General features: G+C 37.9%; 1 long non-coding RNA gene across 1 annotated transcript; it reads left to right on the plus strand.

Moving 5' to 3' along the window:
- The first annotated feature begins 3,776 nt into the window (after nucleotides 1–3,776).
- LOC149076626 (uncharacterized) lies at nucleotides 3,777–8,330 on the plus strand. Its single transcript, XR_016194079.1, has 3 exons — nucleotides 3,777–4,150; nucleotides 6,787–6,862; nucleotides 7,726–8,330. It is a non-coding gene; the product is annotated as an uncharacterized LOC149076626 (long non-coding RNA).
- The last annotated feature ends 716 nt before the right edge of the window (nucleotides 8,331–9,046 follow it).

Consider the following 9,046-nt stretch of genomic DNA (forward strand, 5'->3'; position numbering starts at 1 on the left):
ACTGTTTGGGATGGTCAGCTCAAGTTGGTTTTTCAATTTTAAGGTGCAAATCTAAGCCAAACTCCCATTTAACCCTTTAAGTGGTTTTTGAAATTTTCCTGATCAGCATTTGAAATTGCCACATTTGGAATTGCAAAACCTTGCCATTATGTGTGTGGCTTTCTATGAAGAGAACCCTTTTTGTATTATTTATATATTGAGCATATATTTCTCTTTTTTTTTCTCGCTTCTTCTTCTTATCTAACCTAGAACAATAGCTAACTCTGCCCACTAACAGTTGATTGGTTGGAGGGGAATGGAAAACATTTTATTGTAAAAACAGTTTCACTGCATTTTAATAGAAGACAAAATATTTCGGGGTGACAGAAATAAAGCAGATCAGGTTTGACAAGATATCTCAGGATTGCCACTAAAAGGGTAAAAAGGTCTCTTTGGGCAGAGCAACACGGTCTATAATATTAAAAATTTAATTCATGATCATGTTTATTTTTAATATTGTAGAATCGTGTCTGCAATGTCTTATTGATGGTCTTATCCGCTCGGCTGTTAGAATAATTGTTTATTCTACAGTTTATATCTGTTTATCTACTGTATATATATGTTTATCTTCAACGTAATAGAATGTCTGATCTCGTATTGATTTTGATGGTCTGATCCTCTCTGCTATATCAGGAAATTTCTTATTCTATAATGTATAAAAATTCAAAACACCACGTACATCTGCACAGTATTACAGAATACTATGAAAAATAGCATTTTCAATCTATGGAAATACAAGCAGCAATTAAAAAAAATTAAATTTCAAAATATATAAAATCGTGTTTATTTCTAATTGCCTTTGGGACTATGACATAGTGTGTGCAACTTTGTTTATTTATGTTAAACGCCATTCAATAACATGACTTAATAAAAAATTTTGTGTTCAAAAATTTTTTCCCTCTCACTGTGTATAATTATTTGTACATTTCTGTTATTCTCACAACCTTTCAAATATTACGTAAGCACCAATAGGGGAAAATAGGGTTTTATATTTGCTTTCAATAGCAAGGAAGGAAGGGATTGGAATGAAGATTATCTAAGCATTTGGATGAGAACATATTGGCGTGGCTTTCTTCAAATCGGGTTTGAAGAAAATTGAATATATCAGTTTATCGAGGATATATAACTACAGTACCTTGGCTAACAATTTTTTTTTCATAGTTTTTCTGCCTTGGCTAACGAATGTGATTAATGAACATTTTCTTTGATACAAATGCAAGCAATGACATAAATCAGCTGCATCATGAGATGAATTTAAGCTAATCATTGTCAGAATGTCACTTGAACATTGATTTACTCACATCCCCTTTTGTGTAATCTGTTCTCCAGATGTACCAAAACACAAATGGATGGGGGACACCTACACACTCGACTGTGTTAACACTGGCTTAAGCAGAATAAAGCTGGTGTTTGTGTGCATAGTTTAAAATAAAAAGATCTGTATCTTACACTCCTATAAATTCTAATTTATAGCTCTCAAAGCTATTCATTTTAGCGTTTGGTCAGTTTTTATCGTCTTTATAACATTCCTTGGTATTTTAAATTTTGAGCCATACCTGGAATAAATGAAACAATATTCCATAGAAACTTATGGGAAATTGTGTTTCAACAAACAAAAGTGATTCTGGAGCGAATTTCTTCATACAGTACTGTATCCTCATTCAGAGCTGCAACTAGATACTTTTGTCACCCAGGGCAAGCTGGAATTTTGGCGCCTCTTGCATGTAGAGGAAGCAGTTAAAGAGTGAATTTGGCGCCCCTTCTGGTTCAGCACCCAGGGCACCAGACCCGCCTGTCTTCCCCCCAGTTGCAGCCCTGTCCTCATTTCCAACCAAATCTAATACAGTATCTCGTACTACTAAAGACATAATTATCAAAAATTTCCTGTCAATTGAGCATTCATCGCAATGATATAGATTTTTAATAGAATCATTTTTCATCCTTTTAATCAAAGCATTGATATGTGATTTGGAAAATGATGCATCAGTACTTGGACCAGATTTTGACCACATTTGACATTTTAATGAAATGAAACTCACAGGGCACTTAGATATGCTACACATATTAGTAAACAGCTCAGCAAACCATGCATTGAAGATTATTGTTTAGATCAGTGGTTCTCAACCTGGGACCTTATGACCCCCTTGCAGTCCTGGGATATTCTAGTGGGGGGGGGGGAGGAAAGCCAAGGGAGAAAATCAAAAGAAAGGTGATACATGACAGGTGGTGAAGTCATAGAGAGCTGTGAAGAGAAAAACTTTAAAAGTGAAACATAGTTGAAAAATATTACTACTTTCAGAATCCATCAGATTCGTCCATAGAAGGGGGCGTCTTAACCCTTGGGTCTATGTGGGCATGACCCGGATCTTCATGTCTATAATGGAGGGAGGGAGACTGCACTATATGGGATCTGCTACTATGATTTTCATATGTAAGATGTTACTTAAAGCTAAGTATGGAGGGCCGCCAGAACAACGGTTGATGTGTTGGTAGGGTCGATTTATCGTGCTTGTTCGTTGAATGGTCCTGTATTTCACACAGACCGTTTTTTACAATATAATTTGACTCCTGGGAGAGATGATAATCCACCATTTGAATCCGTGCCTAGCCAGGATTCCAGAGATTGATCTGATTTATTAAAATTTCATTCATAATAAAAAATAAAGAGTATCTCACTCTTGGATGAGGGTAGAGGGGGCCCTGGATAGGACAGGGGGGCCACAAGAAAAAAGTGTGATCCATGGGGGGGGGGGGTCATGAGCTGAAAAAGGTTAAGAAACACTGGTTTAGATGAAAGGGGTTTTGAAACCAACTTGATCGATGCTCTTCTGGGCATTCGAAATGTACATGCACTATTAAGGAATCAAAAAGTTATTTTTTTAGTTTTGCTGGCAAAAGATGTTAGTAAAATATTATAAAGCACAATGTCAATTGATGGTTGTTTTGTTGATTGGTAGAGGTGCTCACCTCAGCAGTGCAATGTCCTGAAATCCCCATCTATTCTACTAGGTTGCTTCAGATCAACACAAAGCCGCTTGAAAGACTCTTAATGCAGCTTTGGATCAACAAGAGAAGTAAAGAGGGCCCGGGGGGGGGGCTTACACAGGACCTAGGGGGGGGGGTACAGGGTAAAATATTTCCTCTCATCACAAGCTTTCAAAAAACATTTTAAATTTACAGAAATTAATGAAAACAGTAGATATTGTTATACGATATTTCATTAAAATTATTTGAATTTAAATTTTTAAATTCAATTTTTATCACTTGGGGTCACCCATTATACAATATATCATTATATTTCCCCCCCCCCCCCGCGTATCTCTCGAGAATGGGGAGGGCAGCCGAAGTCCCCTTGGTTAATAACGGTACTAATCTAGAAGGTTTTGGTCCAGTTTACTTGATTTTGCTGACAAGTGGGGTTGGGGGAGGGATAAAAAAAAACCCATAAAATTTTGCTTAAGTAATACTTGAACGGCCTATAGTTACGGCCCAACCACTTCCTTCTGGAACTATTTTAACTTTTCTCCGGCTCGGAAGGTTTCAATCTGTTGTTTACACTTCTCTTACAGTGTTTACGCCGCTAAATTTATGGTTCGAGAGTAACTCATTCCCGCTCCTCTGTGATTGGTCGAGTTCACTAGGGAATGTCGGATTTTTAGCCGCTAGTGTCGTTTGCCTCTTGCTCGCACTGCCTTATGGGAAATCTTCGTCTCTTGGAACTTGTGGAAAAAAAAGGAATTCGTTTTCTCTGTTGGATAGTGGTCAGAGCCGTCTTAATGTCATCGATTTTGTTTGTCAACATAGCCGCGATGCCTGCCTCGTTGCCGATGATATGTTACAACATGCTCACACTCGAAATATTTTTCGGTTTTCCTCCTGTTGCTGCTGTTTTTCTTCATGACGCTAAAGAGTGAATCACGAATGCTCATCGTAACTGTTTCTTCATTGCTTTAACTTGAACTCAGTGCTATTCTATCATCATTTTTCCTGAACTGTCATCTTCGTTCACTTATCTTCAGAACTTTACGTTGGATCCGCACTACGTCGAACTGTCACCAGCAGGCATACTACTCGTCCGTCAGACCACATTAGGCTTTTGCTATGTTCCACTGTATGTTCTTTTCTCAGTGCTATCTCCCATGATTTGATGTTTGTTAAGATCAATGATTTTTCGTGTGTCGACTCATCTGTGACAAATCAGTTTCTCCCTTGTACCTTGTGTTGAGATTTATTGATGAATATTTTGGGAATTTATATTTGGCGTAAAAAAAGTACAGATTCTGTCGCCACCCTTGATTTATTATGGGTGGGTTACCGGGCCATTCTGATAATGGTGACTGATCCCGTTGATGTTTTATATGTGTTATGGTACATCTAGAGACTGATAGGGGTGTTCGTTTATCATGAGGTTATTGTTCAGAATTAACAATATTCAACGTCATTTCAGGTCAACCAATCTAATTTTGTCGCTGCCACTGTTCCTTTTCCACCATAAGCTATTGAATTCTGCATTTAAAATTTATCTGTCGTATTTTTTCCCCTAACTCAACGTGTTTTTTTTTAATGTTTTTTTTCGGTTTTCATGTGAAAAGTAGTTCTAGTGTTGATGTCATATTGTGAAGCTTATTTCTGTTAGGCTGGAAGTTTAGATTCTTGGCGCCAGATGCTGAAGTTTGTTATCGTAGTTTTGATTTATTTTTTTGAAGTTGTTTATATGTAGTTGTGACGTTGAATTCTGATTTTTTCTTTTGAAAAAAAAAGAGAAGTGCCAATTTTTTTTTTTTCTTTGGAGCAGAGGACGTACATATGTACATAGATGGACATTTCTAATTGATTATATCTTCATTGGCAACTACGAAGCACAAAAATTTTTTTTTACACAAATTTTTAATTTTACTTTGTAAAATTTTTCACCCCTTCCCGTAGGTAATATGTCACGAGTGCACCTTACACACACTCTCTCCCCCTCTCGCCTTCCCATCGAGAAACCACACATGATACATACATGGGATGCAACACGTGTACTCTCCTTTCCCTCACCAGGTATTTCTAAGACGCACTTGAGCACCGAATAAGTATGTATTACATATCACCATCACAACTCTACAGACAGACATTGTGCCTCTGGGCCAATGAAAACCCCTCACAGAAATCAGGCGATTGACTTTGACCAATAGCAGAGGTCTTCACCACCTTTGTTTGGGATCACACGAGGCTTTTGCCAGAGAGTATTGCTGGAGGTTGGACGACCAACATGTCGCGCTTGAAGAGTCGTGAACCTCTCTCTCCTCCTAACCCCGGGTGGAGATCCCTCAATGTAGGGGACGCAAGAAACCTTGCCCAGAGATGGCGGTGAGTGATTCAAACTATATATAATTATTCTGTGTTTAATTTGGTGGAGTGAGAGTGTCCATGTTAAATGTAAATTGTATCGAGTTTAGTGTAATTCACGGTGTCGAAGTATTTTCAATGAATAAAATTAAATTGTAATTCTCTAATTGAAAACGTAATGATTATTTTCAATCGTAGTAAAGACCCAACACCGTCTTAACACGTGGGGCCCCTTCCGGGCACGACCCGATGTGCATACGTGGCCTCGTAAGAGTGAGAGTTGGTGCTATGATTCGAGCGAGGAAAGCATAAAATTTGTAAGCTACAGGCCCTTTCAGTTAATTAGGGGGGGGGGGTCCTAGAATATAACTTTTCCTGAGGCCCATGCATGGTACCCACGGGGGGGGGGGCTGAAGGGGCCCGGGGATGATTTCTATCATTTTTCATTGTTTTACACTCTAAATTCACCTTTTCTGGCAAGGACCGGCAAAGATCCAAGCGTAGGAGTCCTGCGGAATGGGGGCACAGGGACCCATTGCGTTCTTGAGACAACCCCAGACTTGTGATTCCCAAATTTTACAGGGCAGCTAAGAAATTGGGCTGGCGCCTAAATATTTTTTCCATTTGTCAAGCCTTGCCTGTGTATATATGTGTGCGTGTGTGTAAAATTAATAAGTACCCTAAACAAGTTTACAGTTCAGATCACCCTTTGTCCATCACAGTTGTTCCAATGAAATATTCACTTAATGGTTTACCTATTTTTGTGAGTACTGAAGCGATTGCACACTGCGTGGATAATAATGGTATTCGCTTGTATGCCTCTCTCACTGAGGGCCACAACTAGATGCTTGGTCACCCGGGGCAAGCGAGTATTTTGACGCCCCTTTGTAACATTTTGAAGGAGAGGTATCAGAATGAAATTTGCACCCCCCTCGGGTCTAGTGCCTCAGACCCATCTGCTCCCCCCCCCCCTTGTTGCGGCCCCGCTCTCACTTATGCATGTTTTTCCCTTGTACTTTTGCACTGGGGGATGAGTGAGAGATACGGTATACAGTCTATATGCTCGTTATAATGATCTCATTTAATAGCAACCATTCCATTACAACAACCAGGAGGACACTGTATAAACAAAGATTTAAGAGAAGTGAATGTTATTTGGGTGTTGCAAGAAGGTATTGAAGGCACAATAAAGCCGCTTATTTCTTTTGGAGATAGGAGGCAAAATGGATAGAACGGTAGCCACACCATATGTCATTGTTTTTCATGTTTTTTTTGGGGGGGCGTTACATTTTACGTGAGCGCGTTAGCATTTGTTTTCTCGTAGCGCTTTACCATAACATTAATATTAGTTTATTCAAATATGTTTTACAATATATCTTGAATGACTACCGCATGTTTGATTTAACTTTTGCGCAGGTTCTATGTGCATGCCACTGGTGCCTACCAAAGAAGCCTGAGCTAAGACGTCTGTTTGGGGATGTACGAACAGTCTGTGAGTAATTCTATCCATACAGTTACTGAGGCCATCAATACGTTGATGCTACATAAGTATGTGAGATGTCCCAATATGTCGACGTGCAAGAGAGTTTTTGGGAGAAGATCAAATTCCTGGGAGTTATCTGTGCCATAGACTGTATACGCATTCCTGTTGTGGCACCATAAAAGTTTGACAAGAAGTATCCAGAGCCTTCCTACGTCAACGGGAAGCAGTTTCACTCCGTCAACGCACAATTGATGAGAAATATAGTATTACAACTTCTTGCCAATAATCATCCTTTATGATTTTGAAATTTGGGAAACGTCTGTGGAAAGGGAGGGGTTAATTTTTTAAAAGCGCCAGTTATATGGTTTTTGCATTTATACGACACCATTATTTGAGCCTGAACCTCTCCCTCCAAATTTTCAATGAGTTTATGCCCATGGGTGCCACATGGCATCACTATAACAAACATTAGACAGAAACAAGCTTCACATTAGGTCCATAACATGGACACGCACATTCAAACATGTATCAATTTGCTAGAAGTTCCGCAGAGCAATATGGCTGAGGTGCATGTCTGGTTTAGTAGTCATTTATGATACGTTCCATGAAAACTGTCGCTATGCAATGACATAAAATAAGAAAAGGTGTGATATCTTTATACAAACTATCAAACAGAATTTGTTCTTGTAGTACTATACACGTATGTTGTCTGAACACTGTTCTTAACCTTTATGTAAAGAAATTTTTTTTCCATTACTAAATTTCAGGATATTTGTAACGATTTCTGTGTGACGCAATGTCAGGTTTTAGTAATTCACATGCTTCTATGCAGTCTTTTTAACTATCATTACATAGTTTTTTTATTATTTCAGACAGAACTTCTGACTCTCAACATCGAGGCAATGGATGCTCAGCGGTAATGATGACTATTGCTAGTGAACTGTGTGGTTTTTTTTTGAGCGGTAAACACTGACTGCGGGTGTGTTTTTCCAACCTATATGTGTGAATGCAGTCAAAAATAGGGAGGGAAAGCGTTATTGACCAGAAGGGCATGCACAAATGTTGCGTTTGTCTTCCAAGTTTTATCTTTGTGAATTTTTGATAGCGATGTTTTCAGTTTTTGAATATTGTATTGCTTATAAAATGTCTTGTGTTTCAATTGTTTTATGCTGCAATGTATTGTCCTGGCAGTTAAATTCTTGCCACACCTCAAATTTTGCAAGAAAATAATAAATGCATAAAATAGGTGAGTAACCTACTCGTTTTCCCAACTGGAAAAGGACAACAAACTAATTTTCTTACAACACAAAACTTATATCTACTATTTGACACAAAAATATCACACATAAATATGATATGAATAACTCTTGATTACAAAAACTCTGTCATATGTCAAAAGAGGAGGAAAAGTGTGCTATGACTTTTCCACCTTGAATTTTGCAAGAAAAGAAAATAATAAATGCACAATGAAACTAAATGTAACTGAGAGTTGACTCATTACTTAATCAAGGTGTGAGGAATTCATTGATTTTGGTTTTAAAAAGATATCGAAAATAGTTTTTATTGAAATATTTTTAGTGATCTTGATCCTTCCCTATGTTTGTTCATTTTAACTTTCCAATCTGTTATTATTTCCTGATCTCTGTTAGCCGATGCATACATTTCATGAATTTTTAAATGGTTGAATTTAACTGTAAACAGGGTCATATTATCCTCCAGTTTCCTGTGGGAGATTAAAAAGTGACCTATCTAAATCAAATACAGCAATACAAATTCAATCAATAAAAAGGAAAAAATCACAATTTTAATTTTTCTTATATACTTCAATAAAATCTACAAACATGTTACATAACTGTGATGAAAGATTGTTTATAGAAGTGGGTACTTCTTTGAAGGTTATTGCAGTTTCCTCCTGTGCCTGCATGAGCTCTTCTATCGCATCCTCTTTTTTTTTTCGTTGTGGCGTCCTGTTCAATAAAGCTGAGGCTGTTTCCTCTTGATGGGAAGGAACAGTAAGGGATACATCAACAGGTCCTGAAATGTGTATTCAAGTGAAGGAGATTTAACAAATAATACCTCCTAATCATATCCATTATGCATCAAACTTTCAGACAGTTATATACAATAATCATACAACCCAATGCCATCATGTCATAACTGTATGTGTTATAAGTTTCTGAAAATGCAGGGCAG

The sequence above is a fragment of the Pholcus phalangioides genome, unplaced genomic scaffold (assembly GCF_987345545.1).
Source record: "Pholcus phalangioides strain wild (caught in Gottingen) unplaced genomic scaffold, Ppha-v1.0 ptg000015l_1, whole genome shotgun sequence".
NCBI classification, from domain to species: domain Eukaryota; kingdom Metazoa; phylum Arthropoda; class Arachnida; order Araneae; family Pholcidae; genus Pholcus; species Pholcus phalangioides.